The 17,779-nt window shown below is 45.2% G+C and overlaps 1 protein-coding gene across 1 annotated transcript in view; it reads left to right on the top strand.

Moving 5' to 3' along the window:
• MYO3B (myosin IIIB) overlaps positions 1–17,510 on the top strand; it is a 70,004-nt gene extending 52,494 nt beyond the window's left edge. The window contains exon 7 of the mRNA XM_083152174.1: positions 17,321–17,510. The gene's annotated coding sequence lies outside the window, so the exon portion shown is untranslated. The remainder of the gene's footprint in view (positions 1–17,320) is intronic.
• The last annotated feature ends 269 nt before the right edge of the window (positions 17,511–17,779 follow it).

Raw genomic sequence — 17,779 nt, 5'->3', positions numbered from 1 at the left:
TACATTCCTGCCATGTTGTTTTTGTTTGGGATTTTTTATTTTTTGGTCATTGCATCACAGTGGCATTGACTGTGACATGTATAGAAATAAATTTGTTTACTTTACCAAAAATGTGTGGTTTCATGAGTACATGTCGAATACACATGTGTATTGCTAGTATTAATATTCAGTCATGTCCATTGTTAGCAGTTTTAAAGTGTGTGACAAGTACAGCATATGTGGGGGATTAGTACGGTTTCCTTGAAGCAGCAATGGTTTCAATTAAAGCACTGACAAGCGTCCTATTAGTGAGTAATGAGTAAAGGAGTCGATTCTATTGGGTTCAGGTGTTAATGCTTGTAGTCATTAGGCGTACGTTCGCCTACCGCATGAACGAGTGGTGTCCGCAAAGCAATAGTACACTTGTGGACACCGCACATTTCTTCCCTTTTTGATCGCGTGCATTCGGAGTGGTATCCGAATGTACGCCCCCCAACATAAGTGTACTCCCCCGTGTCCGCCCATGTTTCCGCCCCGTTTTGCCCACTTTGAAACTACGCCCATGTGTCATTCCGCATGACGCCCATAATACGCCCATATTTCCCGACTGATTGCGGGGAACAGTTTTGTACGGGATTTGGCCGAACAGGTACGGAGTCAAGGCGTGGCACATGCGCGTTGCGTTCTCCACGCATGCGCAGACGCCGTAAAGACGCGATCCGAAAGTATGCGGTAAAGTACGCGTCAATCAGAATAAGGGCCTTAGTGCTGAACCTTCAGAGACAGAGCTATTAGCCTATTAATATATACCACTAGGTGTCTCTCTTCTGCTAGGACGCATGGATTCCAGTTAACTTCCACTAAATTAACATGGCAGCTCCCACCTATACCATTTATTTTATATATTTATTAACAGTTTCTTATATAGCGCACACATATTCTGCAGCGCTTTACAGAGAATAGTTGAATATTCACATCAGTCCCTGCCCCAGTGGAGCTTACAATCTATATTCCCGACCCTACCACATGTACACGCACACACATTCATTCTTGGGTAAATTTTGATGGAAGCGCTTTAACCTACCAATATATTTTTGGATTGTGGGAGGAAACTGGAGTACCCAGAGGAAACCCACGCAGGCAAGGGGAGAATATACAAACTCCACACAGTTAGGGCCATGGTGAGAAATCGAACCCATGACCGCAGTGCTGTGAGGCAGTAATGCTAACCATTACACCGTCCCTGCTTCCCCATGCTCCATGTAGGCACAAAAAAAACGTTGCGTATGTAATAGGGTTTAAATTGGGCAGAGGTGCATGGCCAATTATTTACAAGGCATAACCATGCTTGTAAATGATTGCCGCTTTAAAAGGAAAAAGTCTGAGTTCCGCCGGCATCTGGCACCTCTGGCAAACTCCGGCCCTATCACATATGCTCCAATGTGTTCAAAATAAATGTCCATATGTTTATCAAAACAATAGTAAAGCAATTTGAATGATCTGTTCTATATATAACAATTAAAGAGACTATGGGTGGAATTCAATCCGGGATTCAGACTTTCGGAATGTCCCGACAGTCGGAATCCTGGACCGTTTTCTTCCAGCTCATCTGAAACTCGACAGCCAGAATTCACCGTTCCGGCAGTCGAGTATCAGAAAGTGGGCGTGTTGGCAAAAACGGCCAAGGATTGTCGAGAAACTGCCGTGAATTCGACAATCTGCATTAGTTTCCGACAAACAGATCTGACTTGTTTAAATGTCGGATCTGTTTTGTCGGAATCTGCCTTCAATGCTGTCGGAAAAGGGCAGCATTGAATAGGCGGCGGCTGTTATTTCCCCGGTGGAAACAGTGACCGGGATTGAATAACCCCCTAAAAGAAGTATAGACAGTTATCTGTTCACACCTTTGGTACAGTGTTACAGCCTTTGTATTATTGAGGATATAATCACCCAAAAAGCCTCACCCTATGGGGGTTATTCTGATTCACTCGGAAAGGCACAGTCCCTCTCTAATGGACAAAACCATCTGCACTGCGGGGGGGGGGGGGGGGCAGATGTAATATGTGCAGAGAGAATTAGATTTGGGTGGGGTTTTTACTTCAAAACTGATATCTATATTGCAGTGTAAAAATAAAGCAGCCAGTATTTACCCTGCACAGAAATAATAAAACACCCAAATCTAACTCTCTCTGCACATAGTTACATCAGCCCCACCTGCAGTGCATATGGTTTTGTCAATTAGAGAGTGATTGTGCCTTTCCGAGTGAATCAGAATAACCCCCCATGTATAAGCATAGCATTCCAGGAGATTTTAGGAAGTTTAGCATAAGCACTGTCCCCGTGCCTTTAGAAAGAAGCGTAGAAAGATCCAGGCTGTATGGATCTTTAAAGAAAAAAAAATCTAAAAGAGAAGATAAAAGACAGCCTAGAGTATGAACATCAAAGGGTTGTTAATGACAAGAAATACCATTAGGCTTTGCAAGTCTTTTGTTTTAACCCGCACCCCCTCTCCTCTGCACCTGCAAAGTGTTACACGGCTTTGTTCACAAATTTGAATCTATTCTGTCAACAGTAAATGGTGACAAAGGGAACACTGAAATACACCTATTCTGCTCCGTCCTGTTCTAAAAATAAGATATTGACGCTGTACTGTCACTCCCTAAAGGTATACTGTACATTAGCACATCCTAAGCTGGGTTTTGTTGATTGTAAATGAGCTCCAGTTGAAAGGAAGGAATCGCTTTTGTTACTAGAGAAAGAGAAGGTAATCAGCAAGTATGAAAGACTTTGGCAGGGGTAAGAATAGCGCAGAGCGAAATCAGAGCGTGAAATTCAGATTGGTCCTCCGCAGACCGTGATAGGAAGGGGTAGCAAAAGATCTGGCTTGGCCAAAGGTATAACCTATTTCATTTGGGCCTTGAAATATATGAAAACAGATGGAGGGACCAGCTGCCCTCTTCCATCCTTTTAATAAACCCTTACATGGTGGCAGTAGGAAAAGTAAAATGAGTTTAGATATGTAGCCAGGGGGGATGAGGAAATCTGTCTCAGCTGTACACTGTGCCAAGACGGTAAATATTAGGAATGAACAGCAGGAATGTCCTAGCTATAAAACCAAATACATGATTTTGGGTACTTATGTATTATCTGGACTCCCATGTTAAATGCACCCCATTTTTTCATACCCCTACTATCCAACTACGCATGGATTTGATTTTATATAGTGTGGCGAGTGCAGCGAGCCACCGTGCCCGAAGTGTGGCGAGTGTAGCGAGCCCCGTGAGGGGACGTGGTCTCATAAGAAAAACGGGAGCCCAGATATTACATAAGTACCTGATTTTGAATCAAAAGTATTAAGAGCTAGATTTATCAAGGGGTGAAGACTTGTTGAGATTTTGACTAGATGGTCAAACGGGGGGATGTACTAACGCAAAAATGCGGTAAAAAACCTGTTATTTGGGTTTTTAGCACATTTTGGGATGAACTAAAGCCCAACCGCCGGGTTACTGTGATGGGGGGGGGGGGGGGTATCGCCAGCAAAACCTGATGATACCCCATAGAAGCTTATGGGCTTCTTAACTCGACTCCTGCACTGATGCATGCCACCCCCCCCCCACACACACCTGAGCTGCCCATACCAGTGACCTCCTCCTCCCTAGCCCCTATATCACCTTCCGGTTGCAGGGAGGAGGAGGCGGAGCAAGCCCCACCGGGGGCCCGCTGCCATCGCCAGGATGCATCACAAAGGAGCTGTCCTCTGTGCGATAATGACTGCATATGTGATCTTTATCTATGTGGTAGCCGGTGATATGTGGTGGACTGGGGCTGCGGATGTCCGTGCTCCCCCCCCCCCCCACCACCAAATCTCCTAGAAGGTCAGCTAAAATGTCCCAGTTTTTCTCCTGCCTTAGGTCAGCACCTGAAATGAATTGACCTGGCTAAGTTTGACAGGGTCAGAAGGTCGACACAAGCAGTAGGTCAACAATGGAAAGGTCGACGGTCAAAAGGTCGATATGGGTTTTTCAAATTTTTTATAGCCGACATTTGCCGACAGGCGGCATTTCATGCCCTACCATCCAACACTGTAGAATAGTGTGCCGAGCACAGCGAGGGGGGGGGGGGGGGGGGGGACGCAGTACACTTTGGCGGTATCCACTATGTCGACATTCGGGACAAAAGCCAGAAAAACTCATGTCGACCTTTTGACTATCGACCTTACCATTGTTGACCTGATGCTTGTGTCGACCTTAGCCATGTCTCAATTTATTTCAAGTGTTGCACTAAGGCCTGTCGACCTTCAGTGGGGTCGACCCAATGCACGTCGACCCTAATTGTGTCTACACAATGACTCAGACCTGTCAGTATCTCTAGCATAGATAGACTGTGCAGGCAACGCAATTTGGATTAGGTCATAGACTATCATTACTTAGTCCAAATCTCCAGTGCATCTGGTCTAAATTGTTTAGTCAAAATTGTCCCTTAGCCAATATCTCATGGTGTGTGCATGACTTTAGAGAGAAAGAGATAAAGCATTAACCATACAGCTTCTAACTGCCATGTTACAGGCTAAGGGCGAGATGTACTAAAGGGAAAATGCGGTAAAACCCCCGTTTTACCGCATTTTCCTATGTACTAAAACCCGTTCGCAGCGATATCGCAGGGCAGGGTATCGCCACATTTGGGTGGCGATACCCTATAGAAGCCTATGGGCTTCTTTTCGCCGCCCGCCGCAACCCCGCCGCCTCGCCGACCCCCCCTTTCCCCCCTCCCTTGGGCTTACCTTCTTGCAGGTCCTCCTGGACCCCGGAAGGTAAGCCCTTCCTCCCCCTAGCAACGCAGCCGGACGTCCTTCCGGCTGCAGGGGGGAGGAGGAAGCGCCGGGGACAGCTTGCTTAGCTGTCCCCGGCGTGAAAGCAGCAGAAGCCGGTTGGGAGGTGACGGAGACCCCCCGCAGACCACAGTACAGGTATCGCGGGGGGCCTCCGTCACCGCATCGCGATGCCAGCCGCATATGTTAGTACATATGCGGCGGCATCGCGGCGGGGGGTGCGCGAAGGGCGGCGATGTATTTTAATACATCCCGCCCTATGTTTGAAAAATGGCTGAAGTTTATTGGCTAGTACAGTGGTTCCCAAACTGTGTGCCGTGGCTCCCTGGGGTGCCTCGGGACACATGCAGGGGTGCCCCCCGGTTGGTGGTCCAGGACCAACTCAAATTATTAATGGTTAATTATTTATGAGCAAAACCAGTGCTGGTGGCTGCCAATCATAGAATGTGTACAAACAGAAGCAAATCCTGCCCTTTACCACATAACTGCTGCTAAGAATCGCATATAAACCCAATCTACTTAATTTTTTCGGGACCTGGGGGTGCCGTGAAAAAAATTCTGATTCTCTAGGGTGCCGTGAATCAAAAAAGATTGGGAACCCCTGGGCTAGTACTTTACCTTTCTCCAAGCTTTGATAAATCTAGCAAACTAAAAGTCTGCTACAGTTCTAGACAATGGCGGGTTTTACCTATGGGCTGCAGGGCCACAGCCACCCCCCCCCCCCCCCCCCCCCCCAGGTAAAACCCGAAACTGTGTGAAGCCAGATATAGGCTGTGAGACTGCACTGGCTTCACTGTGACTAGCAGTGACTTCCTATTGGAAGTCCGACCTGCCAGTCACCCACGGCAGTCCCATTGGGAGGTGTTCCTTCCCTCCAGGATGCCTCTGGGCTACTGCAGGGGCAGCCCATAAAAACAGTACCTAGGACGATACTGCCCATGAGCTGGATGCGGGACCGTGAATATGCGTCTATGGTCTGCTCCTGAAGCCGCCCATACATAGAGGCTGGGGGCCAGCGCATGTGCAGTATGATTTTGAATAAACTAGACTAGCATGATACCTCCCTAGTGTGACAGGAGGCCAGTGAGTGCACCCCTGATGGTGGTAAGCAGCAGGAGCAAGTCATTATAAGCCCTCCTTTCATATGCACCTCTGTCACTGAAAGCTGAATGTATAGAAACATGATTGATTCCTTATGTGTGTACAATCTGCACCCACACACGTGGAAAATGCATTTTAAATACTGGGGAACAAAAAAGATTAAACTTGACTTTTCTTTTTATATATTGTATTTGAGTGTCATATGCTTATTGAGTATGCTGTAATAAAGTAAAGATTTTTTTATTACCTTGAAAATTATAAAAGAAAAAAATTATTGGGATATTTCTGTAATAAAAATCTTAAGGCCCCCATACACTAGCCGATTTTGGTCAGATTTCGGCCAGATCAGTCGGATCTAGCCTAAATCGGAACAAAATCGGCTAGTTTTGATGTCCCCTCGGATCCGATGCGCGGTCCCGTGCGCATCGGATCTGCATCGGGTGGTCGGACCTGCTGCACGTCTGACCACCCGACTTGGGACCTAGTGGGGCGGCGCGGCAGTGGAGGGATCAGGGGGGGCTGGGGACGCTGCGGGGGACACAGGCGGCATAGAGCCGGGTAGGGGGAGTCGGGAGCTGTCAGTAATGAATTTTTAAAAAAGCCCATACAATGAATGGGCGGCCTGTGATTGGCTGAGCGCTCTCTCAGCCAGTCAGCAATTGGCTGAGAGAGCGCTCAGCCAATCACAGGCTGCCCATTCATTATATAGGCTTTTTTTTCTAGCACTGACAGCTCCCGGCTCCCTCTGCCTGGCTCTATGCCGCCTGTGTCCCCCGCAGCATCCCCAGCCCCCCCTGCTCTCACCAGCAGCCCTGCTCTGTAGACGATTTATCACATGTAAAAAATGGCACATCAAGTGCCAATCTAATCAAGCTCCCCCGGGGAGCAGCCGGGGAAGCTCAGGGGGAAGTCGGGGGCGACTTGTCCTAAGACCATGGGACAAGGGGACATGACTACATCAGCAGATGCGATATATCTAGAAGATAGGTCCTTAATAATATGTAGTATGTACGGACTATGGGGGTTATTCTGGTTCACTCGCAAAGGCACATTCCTTCTCAAATGGAAAAAACCATGTGCACTGCAGGTGGGGCAGATGTAACATGTGCAGAGAGAATTAGAGGTGGGGTTTTACTTCAAAGTGAGATCTATATTGCAGTGAAAAAATGAAGCAGTCGGTATTTACCCTGCACAGAAACAAATAACCCACTCTAATCTAACTCTCTCTGCACAATTTACATCTGCCCCACCTGCAGTGCACATGGTTTTTTCCATTTGAGAAAGAATTTGCCTTTGCGAGTGAACCGGAATAAGGGCCTATATGCTGTGGGGTTTATTTACTAAGGTGGTAGTTCTATTGAAGATGGGATGTTTCTATGGGCAACCAATAAGATTCTATTGATTATCTTCTTGAAGGTGCAAAATAAATTAAGTCGATTCTGATTGGTTGCTATGGGCAACAGCTCATCTTCAATAGAAATCCCAATTTAGGAAATAAACCCCTAAAGGTTAAATTGGCTAAGATGGGAGTTCTATTGAAGAGAGAATGTTGCCAATAACAAACCATCTATCTTCTAGAAGGTGCTAAATTCCCATCTTAGCAAATTTACCCCAAGCTGGCCATACATCAGGAAGACCTGCTCACAATCATGATTGTGTCCAGATTTCTCTTCAACTCCCCGGCAGAATTGGTGGTTTTTTGCACACGCAATGTACTCAATATGTGCACACAATCCGTCGTACTATCCCACTGCCGCATACAATCAAGGGGCCGGTGCTCGTTGCCAAGAGTTAATGCTCATTGCCAGGGGTTAATGCTCATTGCCAGGGGTTAATGCTCGTTGCCAGGGGGTTAGGAATGTGTCGGAATTGGTTACAGATCAATCTGTTTGTGGCTCTGGTATATGTAGCAACAACTTATGTAACAAATTGGATTATACAGTGGTAAGTAAAATATTTGGGACAAAGTTTTTTTGTGTTTAGTTTTTGTTTATTATAAATATATACGTAAATATATGGACGCATACATATTTATAGAACCAGGCTTAGCTGCAATTAATGAATCATTTTTCTTAATTAAAGGTTTGTTTTATAATTGGACTTCCCGCAGATCTTCTCTCGGATTAGTCAGACGCTAGAGGTCCTATTTGACCTCTAGCGTCTGACAGGGAGCATAGCGGTGCATCGTTACCCGGAAGTGCCGGGAGGACATAGCGCTGTGCTCCCTGTCAGACACTAAGTCAAATATGATCTTTGTCGTCTGTCTCCTCCGAGACAGAGGAGTGCAGGACACAGTGGCGGTGGGTGGGGGAAGGCGGTGGGCGGAGGAGTGCGGGGAAAGGCGGCATCGAGGGAAGGCGGTGGACATGTTGAATGATACGACTTTTAAGCAAATGCAATCTGGTCCCAATCATGACTGATCAGATGTGCAGCTCTGCTGATCAGAGGACCAACCATTTGACCCACTGGACCGTGCATTGCACGATTGTGTGTGCATGATATGTACACAATCTGCTTCCAATACATATTACAACCCCTCGTGATTGTACGCTTGGGTGCAATCTCATTGTGGTGTATGGGGGCCTTATGTGTCTACAGAGACATGATTGGAAGCTCATGGTCCTCTAATCAGACATCATTCAGCTACAGTAGGTGCTATGATTGTTTAGTGTGTATGTACAATATTGTGTGTTTTTAATTGTTAGGGAATCGCCAGGTTGGTGTGCATTTACATTGTTCAAGTGAGTAGACCACATAAGACTTCCCTGCCTGTCAGCACTGCTAAGCTGGGTACACACTAGACTAGACCAGTGGTTCCCAACCTGTTTTCTCTCCCATATCCCTTTGATTAGGCTTATCATTTATGAGTACCCCTCCTCTCAATTTGAAATATCTACAGTACTTACAAGTGGAGTGGAAGTGAGCACTATTGGATGATGACCATCCGACCATCAGATGATGTGGGTGGGTCCCACTAGGCTACAAAATGGATGGTACTGTGTAACATCCATTCGCAGTCCCTGCAAGAGAATCGCACAGGCCACCCTTCACAAGGCGGGGTTTAGTGGACTCGCAAAGCTGCGATTTCACTACCTTGCAAATGAACCAGAATAACCCCCTACATTCCAGTAATGTACGACAAGCTTAAGTTTTATCTGCTCCTTGAGTAACTGATGTTGGAAAGACAACAGTCTCATTTAACTTTACACAATCTGTCTCCAGTGGGATCAGCTGAGTTATATAGTATGCCCGACAGTACTAAAGGGTCCTGAAAACACCCGGAGAACTCATTCTGATTCAGTGGGATTATTCCATTTGGATCTGCCGCCCCTTTGTAGCTTAGTAACAGCTCATGGTTTTAGATAAGAGATGACAACTAATTAGTGACAATCTGTAACCCTTTCATTATGAGACATTTTCTGCTTTATAAGGGATGGAGAAGCCGGGAGGAACAAACATTGGCCTTTAGGAAGCCTGTCAATCACTGTTAGTGAACTGAGGGAAGATTAAAGAAGTTTGGAAAAGCCAGGGGCTGGGGGTGTGTTTGTTGCGGCTACAGGAAGGAAGCAGTCAGTTAAGGTGAACAAGGACTTATTGCCTGGGGAAACACAATAGATATTAACTACAAGGACTGAATGGGGATTTAATAGAGCTCATTTGCCTGCCATTATTGTTCTGTGTCATTTTGTGCTTTTGTTGCTCTTGCAATGTCTGATTGATGTAATCTGAGCAGGGGTGAGGATGCTTTTGTAAATGTTTATGTTCCATTGGCAGGAACAATGCAATGGGAACCGTTAGCAACCAGTCACAGATAAATCACATACAATCTTCTACAACTGGAGTTCCCACCCACAGGACTCAGGGGTAAATTTACTAATACCGGTCGCACACCCGGGATTTTGGTGGACCTCCATGGTCCCCGATTCCACTGCCCTGTTTTCCCAAGTTTTCCTGGGCTGATCCCTTTCCCACTGAACAGTGATGGCCAGGTGGGCACCAGCAGGGGGGTCATCGATGGGAGGGCGGCACCGGCCAGTATGCGGGCAGATCAGCAATGGGCGGGCTCAGGGGGGGTCAGCGGTGGGCGGACTCCGGCAGGGTGGTATGTTGTCAGAGGCGGGCAGCAGGAGACACGTCCGCAAAGGCAGCCACCCACTAAAAACCTTGCTTGGTTCCTGGGTAAGAATCACGGGTCATTAGACTTGGGATTTTTACCTGGTCACCATTTCCTCTGACAAAAATCCTGGGTCAGTGCACGTGAATAAAAAACGTGATTTTTAAATCGGGTGAAAAAAGGGGTTTTAGATGGTTCTAATGAAGATGGCATGTTGCCGATAGCAACCAATCAGATTATATTCTTATCTTCTACAGTGTGCTATGGGCAATGTCCTATCTTCAATAAAACTCCCATCTTAGTAAATTTACCCCTAGAAGTCCAGGTTCAGGTGACTTAAATTATGACCTCAGTTATTTTAATTGATCCCTTTGTGCTTAAGCAGAGATATCACTATAAGCTGGACTATTAGTGTAACTTGAGGAACAAGGTCGGGAATAACTGTTATAAAAAGTTCAGCGATGATTAATAAACTATGCATACAAATGCAGCAACATCACTGGGAGTCTGTCTGGGCTTTCTACCAATCACGGACATTGTAAGGTTCGCAATTAAAACTTCTACCTCCTGGCACCTACTGTCGGTGACTATATATTCTAACATGCTCTCGTCCCCTAACAGAGTGGTTTATAAACTTTCTTGACTTGGCCTAGAGTATCAGCATTTCACAGCACCCCTAGGATAAAAGTGTCTTATTGATATATTTGGAAGAGGTTAATCCTAAATTAAGCAAGTTGGGCCTACCTGTCATCTTCAGGGTCTGTTATGTGGTGGTGTACATTTGTGCTTCTGTTTGTCTGCATGTCTCAATAATTGATTGATTACATTTGTTTATGAGGCACCCCTACAAGAGTCTTGCATCACCCCTTGCGCAGTTTGTGAGAAATAAATAGAAGAGCTCCAGAAGTAATGTATTTTCCAAAGCACTTTTGGAAAATACATTTTCCTCTGTTGGTGCCACTTTAGTAGAACTCCACCCAAAAATAAATTAGCAGTGTGATACTCCCATAATCTAGCAAAAGCCTGGAATGGGAACACTTACTGTATACTGCTTTCAGATCACAATCGGATCTTGACCCAACCAGGCTATGACCCAGGTCCGGCACGTTTACGCTAAACTTGGGTCGCCCACTATACAGAGTGCGAATTTCCGGCTTGGTCGACCCAGTTTAGTCGTTGTGGCGCTTTCACACCGCACCTTGACCTAGCAGCAACCTGGTAATAACCCGGGTTGCTTTTGCAATCTGAAAGGGGTATCTGATACTTCTTGTGTTGAGAGTGCTGATTGGACAGCTCCTGTCTTGTGGAGGTGTTGAAGTTCATTCATTTGGAATTTTCCCTGGCAGCCTATATCACTGACGAGCAGCTGCTGGGCTGGTAAGAAAATCAGACCCTCAAACTTATAGTGGCTGGGCAGAAATGGTAGTTACACTACGACTCATATCCTGGTCTTCTATAACTTACATTTTCAGAACCTAGACAAATCCCATAAATACCGTCAATTGCAGTAAGTAACCTCAATGAAATCCTGATGCCATTTATACTGTAGTTCCTCTGATATGTCTAGAACAAACACAATGCAAAAAAGTCAGGCTCTTATCTAATAGAGGGTGGCTAGGTCACAACTAGAGATAACTAATGTTATCTCTTGTGTTTTATTATGATTGTAAATCTCTCAGGTGATGAAAAAAACTGCAAAACAGCCGAAAACATGATTATTTTACTACTGTTTCTGTGATCTGATGTACTGTCATTAAAGAATCATTGCTGAATTTTGGTCAAAGTACTTCCCCTGGAATATACTGTCAGAAGCAGTCATACAGCACCAAATAGGAGATGATGGGGTTAGAGGTTCTGCCTGTTTTACTTCTTCCAGCCACAACTACTGCTGTTTTACATCACTATGAAATGCTACATATAAATAATAAAGATCAATTAAGGTTGGTCCCGGGTTTGACATGTGCTCAGGCAACCAGTGGTTCTGATCACCCCCAACAGAATGCAGTCAGCATCCCATCGATCAGGATGTCAGTGTTTAATATACCGACGCCGGCTTTGCAACTGCCTTCAGAAGACCGGCACCGGAACTTTAAAAGAGTAAGGATGCTGAGTCTGGAATATTGGGGACTGGTGAGGCGACTTAGGGTTATGCTGTGGGAGGGATGGGTTAGGGTTAGACAACTAGAAGGGTTAGGCTGTGAGTTGGGGGGTTATGTGCCCATACACTATGCGATTTTGGGCTGATTTCACCTGAAATGGGTATTCGAATTTTAAAATAACCTGTCAAATGACTGGCCAGCCTCTGATTGGCTGAAAGCTCTCTCAGCCAATCAGCCCCCGCCCGGAAGGGAGGCAGCTGATTGGCTGAGAGTGCTCTCTCTCAGAATGCAGTCAGCACCCGGCGATCAGGATGTCAATGTTTAATATACTGACACCGGCTTCTCAACTGCCTTCAGAAGACCGGCACCGGATCTTTGTAAGGGCGGTATTCAATGAGGCTGATTCGCCATGTTTTTATGGCGAATTTGTGCTGTTTGGCGAATTTTTGACTAAAACGGTGAATCACCCTATTCAATGACCAGATGGCGAATACATTTGAAGGTTTTTTTCGCCATGATTCACCTAGTAGCAATCGCTATCTTTTTATGGTGAAGTGGAATGTGAACTTTTAAAATAAAGTGTTTTGTTTTTTACATTTGATGGGGTGGTTAGATTTAGGCACTGGTGAGGTGACTTAGGGTTATGCTGTGGGAGGGTTGAGTTAGGGATAGACTTTAGGGAGGGTTAGGGTTAGGCACCTAGAAGGGCTAGGCTATGGGTTGGGGGGGTTATGGTGCCCATACACTATGCGATTTTGGGCAGATTTCACACAATTTCAATTTTAAATAACCTGTAAAATGACTGGCCGGCCTCTAATTGGCTGAGAGTGCTCTCTCTCAGCTAATCTGAGGCCGGCCAGTCATTTGACATGTTGTTTTAAAATTCTAATATCCGATGCTGCCCGTCCCGCTGACCACCGGCCGCTAGCGCTAAGCACCCTCCGCCCGCCCCACTGCTCCTCACCGCCCGCTGCAGCTCCCCGGTATTTTACATGTGATAAATCGCATGCGATTTATCACATGTAAAAATTGTCACCTCAAGTGCCAAATCGTATGTGAGCCTCCTGGGGAGCTGACGGGAGACTCACAGAAGAATTGGATCCGACTTGTCCCTAGGACAAGTCAGCCTAATGTTTGGGGGCCTTATGTACTCATGTATATTTCAAAAGGTCCTAATGTTCATTAAGAGCTTGATATTTGTCTGGTCAATTTGTATAATGCTAATTATGCCGCCTAAGTACATTACTGCTCACAATGATAAATGTCTGCCTTGCTTGTACTATTCCGAATGCTTCTCTTTGAGTGGAACTGAGCAATGTTGCAGTTTCATATTTGTTTTTGCTTATTATTAGCATGTGTCTGTATGAGGGATTGACATATGTGCAACACACTTCAAAGACTTCTGCTCGCAGTGGTGTCATAGTCACTTCTGTGGCTGGCTGCCCAACTGGTAGAGTTATTATAGAGACATAGGATGACAATTAAAGCACTCACGGCCCATATGTTTTCAAAAGGAATCATAAAATGTGTACAGTGTATCTCACGTTTCACAGGCAGGGCGAGCTCGGCCGGTAGTGGCAGAGAATGTTTGCATTAGCTTTGTGAATCTTAATAGGCTTTTAGGAGTATCCTTGTATTGAAACCTGCTGGCCACATGTGGCAGATCACACTAGGCTTTGTGGTCTTGACCACACATGTGGATTGTTTGGCATGGCAGGCCTAGATGCAGAGACATAAAATGCATTCAAGTGAGGAACAACAGTGACTAGAGGTACAGGGGAAAATTTACTAAAGGAAATTTGTAAAATAAATAGGTTTATTTGTATCCAGAAATACACTTATTTTTGACATTTACTATGCCGAAAATACGGCAATTCGTATTCGTATTGCTGTGCTATCAATACGAATACGAATTGCCGTATTTTCGAGATAGTAAATGTAAAAAATAAGTGAATTTCTGAATACAAATACACCTTTTTTTAAAAAAAATTTCCTTTAGTAAATTTCCCCCACTATGTCTTTGCATAACCAAATAACCTATGTAGTAAAAAAAAGAATTAATCCCGGATAATATACAGGACCCCGTCCATTAATAGTTTAGTACCAGACAGCCGTTCGTGTTTATGGAAATGCCCAATTCTATCAGGAACCAGTAAAAAGTCCCATAAGGACCTAGGGATTCAGTATTGAATCCCGGCGGTCGGGATCCCGGCGTTCAGAATCCCGACGCCGGAATCCCAACAGCCGAAATGCCGACAAGGGGGGGACGTGGATCGCCCCCCCTTGCGGGCTCGCTGCGCTCGCCACGCAGCGGGCCCGGTGCCTCGCTACGCACGGCACACTATTTTATTCTCCCTCCAGGGGTGTCGTGGACACCGACGGAGGGAGAAAGTGTCGGCATTTCGGCGGTCGGGATTCCGGCGTCGGGATTCTGAACGCCGGGATCCCGACCGCCGGGATTGTAACTGCATCCCGGACCTAGGGAGCAGATGTATTAAGCCTGGTGAAGTGATAAAGTAGAAGGTGATAAAGCACCAGCCATGCCATAACTGTCATTTTTCAAACCAGTGAGTGACTTGGCAGTTGGGAGCTGATAAAGTGCGTCATCACTTTCCACTTTATCACTTCACCAGGCTTAATACATCTGATCCCCGGAATACAGAACAATATTAGTCAGTGGCCAATGTAATTCCTAGAACTCCTTTAAGAAGGTGATCCCAACAATAGGGCAGATGTATTAAGCCTGGAGAAGAGATAAAGTGGAGATAACATGGAAGAGTTAATGCACCAGCCAATCAGCTGTGTTTGAAATATGACAGTTGGGATCTGATTGGCTGGTGCGTTATCTCCTTCCACTTTATCTCCAGTTTATCGCTTCACCAGGCTTAATACATCTGCCCCATTGAGAGCTGAATTCATTGGAACTCAGACTTCTCCAGTGGGATATACAGCTAATACTGAAGGGGCCTACACACGGGGAGATTTTGCTGAGCGATCTGAGCGATGTTCAGATCGCTCAGCTTCTTCTTTAATTAGCACATTCTAGAAGATCATTGATAGAGGCGGACATTTTATAGTGAGAGATTTGGGAAGACATCTCCAGTTTTTTTAAAGCGGCAATCATTTACACTGCAAAATCGAACTGGTTTAGCAGTGTAAATGATTGCCGCTTTAAAAAACTGGAGATGTCTTACCAAATCTCTCATTCTATTACATTTCACCCATAATCTGATTGGTTGCCACATCCCACCTTCAATAGAACTCCCATCTTATTAAATGTAACTCCTTATGTTTTGGGGGGTGGAATTATTACATTTTGTTTATTACACGTTTTAGGGAATTCTTCAGTCTTTTTTAACGAATGCTATGAAGCGTCAGCACGAACCTTTACACCGAAGCTCAGGAAGCAGCAATACATTATACTCCAAGGAGAAGCAACTAACTAGTGCCAAAGTAAACTACCAAATTCAGAAACCTGATGGGCAGCCAGCTGCTGCTGTGACTGCAGAGTGGAATCAGCTAACCTGGTACTCAGAACACGTCTACATGAGTTACTGTAGAGCTGGCCATACATCAGAACGACCAGCATACGATTTCCCCGGCAGCTTCCCAGACACACGATAGATATTGTGTATCGCAGGATCTACAACTCCCAGCATACTGGTCGCTAGCAGCATCTTCAGATCTGCATACCCAAACACCTCACGTTGTGCACACAAATAACACACAATGCATCACACGAACATGCGTTCCGGCCTGAAATCCTTCTGAGGTATGGCCAGCTTTAGCTAGACCCAAACACAGAGCTAAAGCTGGCCATACACCAGAATGACCTGATCTTTTGCAGGTCGTAAGAGTGGTATGGATCATTGGATAGACAGCAAGTAGGTCGACAACCATTAGGTCGACGTGACTCAAGGTCGACATGCAGGAAGGTCAACATGACTGAAAGTCAACATGGGTTAGATCGACAGGGTCATTAGGTCAACACAGGCATTAGGTCGACATGGGGAAGGTCGACAGTCACAAGGTCGACCTGGGGGTTCTTTTTGTCCCGAATTTTGACACAGTCGACATGGACACTGATACGTAGCACCACGACCCCTCGCATGGCTCGCTGCGCTCGGCACACTATTTTATTCTCCCACCACGCCCTAGTGGATGGTAAGGTATGATATACCGCCTGTCGGCACATGTCCGCTAGAAAAAAAGTGAAAAACACCATGTCGACCTTTTGACTGTAGACCTTTCCTATGTCTACCTAATGCTTGTGTCGACCTAATGACACTGACGACCTTACCCATGTTGACCTTCCTGCATGTCGACTTTAATGCATGTCGACCTACTTGCTGTAGACCTAGTGACCGTGTCCCGATTGGACAAGCGATTGTATGTGCTTTAAAAGCTCATATGATCTGTTTTCATCCGCAAGCAAAGCTGACGTGATCTGAGGATCGACCTCCCAACCAGCGGGACTGCGCATCATACTGATATACCTCACGATGTGCACACAATCGATGGCAAGACCCATTGAAATCATGCAGATCGGCCAAATATTATTCTAGTGTATGGCCAGCTTAACAAATTGTACCAACTGAAAGTAGTGACCTTCCAAATTCCAGGTCAGTGGTCTCTCCTGAGACTGGTGATTGTAGCAGCTAAATGTGGCAGGTTTCTGGAGGGTTACCCCACACAGACAACCTCGCACATAATGTGTTGCCCAATTTACATACATGCGCCCTCAGGCCACACGATTTGTAACACTAGCTCTCCTAGCGTATAAATTTCATGCATGAGATCCAACAGGAATGGATCCGATTGCAAGAACAAAATCTCTGAAAATTAAAGAGGGCAAAGTTTGATCTCTTCCATATTGAGACCTCGGAACAATAGATTCTTTATACTACAACCCAACGCCAGGACATCAAAGCACTGATGAGGGACTAATCTAAGTACATAACACCATTTTCTAAATCTCCGCGGCTATACAGATGTCCAGCCCAAACCTGGCGTTGTTATCACAGTTCATACAACCAGTAGCCTTTTTTTTTTTCTTTTACAAAATATGCTATAAAATATATATCACTGGATCTATATAATACTGGATCTATATATATCACTGGATCTATATAATACTGGATCTATATACATCACTGGATCTATATAATACTAATATATTTTTTTTCTTTAATTTTATAGGTGGCGTCAGGATAAGAAGGAAAACGGGAAGATTTTGTATAACTGTCTTATGGGCACTAAAGCATTATTAATAAATGTCACAAAAGTTTTTTGTTTTTTTTTTTCCTTTACATAGCATTGTATGATGTTTTATACATTTTATTTATTTGTTTTAATATGTAAACTTCTGATTTATTACACATTGTCAAACAAATAATTTGGCTATTTGCTTGGGGTTTTTTTTGTGTTTTTTTTTTAGTATGTTCCATATTAATTTTTTGCCTTCACAAATTATAACTAGACTATAGACAGCCTTAAAGACATTGGTCCTTATTCAATGTGGCCGGCGAGGGAGTTAAATGGCAGGGATTGCTGAAAACAACCGATCCTCGCCTTTTAACCCCCGTGCCGGCCGCTCACCCTAATCAATGAACCAGGGAAATGCTCGCTGTCAAGGATGGCGAGGATTCCCCCCATACA

This window comes from Crinia signifera, chromosome 7 (assembly GCF_055691185.1).
Source record: "Crinia signifera chromosome 7, ASM5569118v1, whole genome shotgun sequence".
NCBI lineage: Eukaryota > Metazoa > Chordata > Amphibia > Anura > Myobatrachidae > Crinia > Crinia signifera.
The sequence above is the reverse complement of the archived record's forward strand: the minus strand, read 5'-3'. Positions and strand labels throughout refer to the sequence as shown.